This window comes from Tachyglossus aculeatus, chromosome 2, assembly GCF_015852505.1.
Source record: "Tachyglossus aculeatus isolate mTacAcu1 chromosome 2, mTacAcu1.pri, whole genome shotgun sequence".
NCBI classification, from domain to species: Eukaryota; Metazoa; Chordata; class Mammalia; order Monotremata; family Tachyglossidae; genus Tachyglossus; species Tachyglossus aculeatus.
The window spans coordinates 160,005,311-160,008,970 of NC_052067.1; the positions used below are offsets into that span (position 1 = coordinate 160,005,311).

The 3,660-nt window shown below is 45.3% G+C and overlaps 1 non-coding gene across 1 annotated transcript; it reads right to left on the bottom strand.

Annotated features, from left to right (window-relative positions):
- Positions 1-664: 664 nt before the first annotated feature.
- Positions 665-774, bottom strand: LOC119924613. The gene has a single exon (XR_005449317.1). It is a non-coding gene; the product is annotated as a U6 spliceosomal RNA (small nuclear RNA).
- Positions 775-3,660: the final 2,886 nt, after the last annotated feature.

Here is a 3,660-nt window from a genome sequence, read left to right on the forward strand (position 1 = left end):
GATCTGGGCAGTGGCGTGAAGTATGGATTGAAATGGGGAGAGACAGGAGGATGAGAGATTGGAGAGGAGGCTGATACAGTAATCCATATGGGATAGGATGAGAGCTTGAACGAGCAGGGTAGCAGTTTGGATGGAGAGGAAAGGGCGGATCTTGGCAATGTTGCGGAGCTGAGACCAGCAGGTTTTGGTGACGGCTTGGATGTGAGGGGTGAGCAAGAGAGCGGAGTCGAGGATGACACCAAGTTTGCCGGCTTGTGAGACGGGAAGGATGGTAGTGCCATCAACAGAGATGGGAAAGTCAGGGAGAGGGCAGGGTTTGGGAGGGAAGACAAGGAGTTCAGTCTTGGACATGTTGAGTTTTAGGTGGCGGGCAGACATCCAGATGGAGATGTCCTGAAGGCAGGAGGAGATGCGAGCCTGGAGGGAGGGGGAGAGAGCAGGGGCAGAGATGTAGATTTGTGTGTCATCAGCGTAGAGATGATAGTTGAAGCTGTGACAGCAAATGTGGTCACCAAGGGAGTGAGTGTAGATTGAGAACAGAAGGGGACCAAGAACTGAACCTTGAGGAACCCATAAAGTAAGGGGATGGGAGGGGGAGGAGGAGCCCGCAAAAGAGACTGAGAATGAACGACCAGAGAGATAAGAGGAGAACCAGGAGAGGACGAAAAATATGGAACGCTTCACGAATTTGCATGTCATCCTTGGGCAGGGGCCATGCTAATCTTCCCTGTATCATTCCAATTTATTTAGTACGTGTGCTGCCGAAGCGAGCACAATCTGGGGGTGGGAGTCCAACCCAGCCTGCACACTCCACTCCTCTGCTGCCGCTCACTTCCTCACTGGGCCTTGTTCTCACCTGTCTCACCATCCACTCCTGGCCCACATTCTACCTCTGTCTTGGAATGCCCTCCCTCCACACATCTGCCAAACTAGCTCACTTCGCCCTTTCAAGACCCTACTGAAAGCTCACCTCCTCCAGGAGGCCGTTCCAGACTGTGCCCCCCTCTTCCTCTGCTCCTCCTCCCCTCTGCATCGCCCCTACTCCCTCCTTCTGCTCTACCCTCTTCCCCACCCCACAGCATATGTGTATATGTGTACATATTTATTATTCTATTTATTTTATTAATGATGTGTATGTATCTGTAATTCTATTTGTTTTGATGCTATTGATGCCTATCTACTTGTTTTGTTGTCTGTCTTCCCCCTTCTTGACTGCGAGCCCATTGTTGGATAGGGATTGTCTTTATCTGTTGCCTAATTGTACTTTCCAAGCACTTAGTACAATGCTTTGTACACAGTAAGTGCTCAATAAATACGATTGAATGAATGAGTGAATAATAACAGGAATAATGGGAATGGGAAACAGAGTAGCCTTGTGGAAAGAGCTTAGGCCTGAAAACCAGAGAACCTGGGTTCTAATATGAACTCACTGCTTGCCTGCTGTGGTACTTTGGACAGCTTTTCTGTGTCTCTGTTTCCTTATCTGTAGAATGGGGATTTGTTACCTGTTCCTTATACAGGAGTGTCCCATGAGGGATGGAGACTGTGCCCAACCTGATTAACATGTATCTATTTCAATGTTTAGTAAAGTTCTTGGTGCATAGTAAGCACTTAAAATAAATAAATAAATAAATGATGGTGCTTGTTAAGCACTTACTATGTGCCAACCATTGTTCTAAGTGCTGGGGTAGATACAAGGTCATCAGGCTGTCCCATATGAAGCTCACAGTCTTAATCCCGATTTTACAGGTGAGGTAACTGAGGCACAGAAAAATTGAGTGACTTGCCCCAAATCACACAGCTGATGAGTGGCGGACAGGATTTGAACCCACAACCCCTGAATCCCAAAGCCTTGCTCTTTCCACTAAGCCAGACTGCTTCTCTGAACAAATACAACAATCATTATTATTATTTTTGTTATTATCCTTATTCATTGTTCTCTTCCAAGCACTTAGTACAGATCTCTGCACACAGTAAAGCACTCAATAAATGGATTGAATGATTGATCGTGTCTTTGAAACTGTGGCATTTTATCAGTGATCCAGGTTTTGAAGAGAAGTCCACGTTGATGTCTGAGGATTCAACCTCTTCAATCAATCAATCAATCAATCAATCAATCAATCGTATTTATTGAGCGCTTACTGTGTGCAGAGCACTGTACTAAGTGCTTTCTTTTAGATGTCTGCAGGAAGGCCATCAGATCTGGGGGTTTTCCATTCTTCAGGCCTTCGCTGCTAGGACTATTTCCTCAGAGTCAGGGCTAAGGTTTCATCCCCCTCCTCCTCCAAGAGGCCTTCCCTGATTAAGCCTTCTTTTCTCCGGCTCGCTCTCCCTTCTGCGTCGTCTCTGAACTGCAATTGGTGACTTTCAGACATTTCATATTCACCCCACCACCAACCCCACAGCACATCTGTACGTACCTTTAAATTATATATTTAAAATTATTCATTCATTCATCCAATTGTATTTATTGAGCGCTTACTGTGTACAGAGCACTGTACTAAGCACTTGGGAAGTACAAGTTGGCAACATATAGAGATGGTCTCTGCCCAACAACGGGCTCACAGTCTAGAAGGGGGAGACAGACAACAAAACAAAACAAGTGGACAGGTGTCAAGTCGTCAGAACAGAAAGAATAATTAAAGCTTAATGCACATCATTAGCAAAATAAAAAGAAATGTAGTCTACTATTACTCATTAATTCATATTAATACCTGTCTCCCCCCACACCAGGCCTTAACACCATATGGGCAGGGAACATGTCCGCTAATTCTGTTGTACTGGACTCTCCCTAACACTTCATACAGTGCTCTGCATATAGTAAGCATTCTAGAAATTAAGAAGCAGATAGAGCACAGGCCTGGGAATCAGAAGGTCATGGGTTCTAATGCCAGTTCTGCCACGTGTCTGCTGTGTGACCTTGGGCAGGTCACTTAACTTCTCTGTGCCTCAGTTACCTCATCTGTAAAATGGGGATTAAGACTGTGAGCCCCACATGGGGCAACCTGATTACCTTGAATCTCCCCCAGCATTTAGAACAGTGATTGGCACCTAGTAAGCCCCTAACAAACACCATTATTATTATCATTATTGATTGATTGATTGATTGCTAAGATCAGGTCTCAACATTTTGGCCATTTTTCAATGCCTCAAAGTGTCTCCTCAATGTGAAGAGTCATGCCTAGGAGTTTATTGTACTGGGATTTATAACTGAATAGGTTTCCCTCTTTGTGATTAGGGTGATTCCATTTGCATTCTTAATTGATGTTGCAGAAGTGTGGAGAGTACCAAGGAGCTGTGCAAATCTCCTAGACACCAGTGTTTTCTAAAATCTCTCTTACGTATGCGTAGTACATGTACTCCGTACAATGACCGCATTGTCTCCTACACAGTACTTATCAGACAAACCACGGCATCAATCGAAGCATACGTTTGGTGCCTTGGATCATAACCTGCCGGGTACTGAAAGGTTGGCCGTGTCAGATAGGAAAGATTTGCAGAATTCACTGTGGGTTTGTTTTCACTGTTTGTTTTATTTTCCCGGAGAGTGCTTCTTGCCAAAAGAAGAGCTGGAGGCCAAGAAAGCTCAGCCATGTGGAGCTGAAGATTGAGAGCACTTCACGGACGGATCCTGGCTCCAGGAGATGGAGAGGGCAAGAG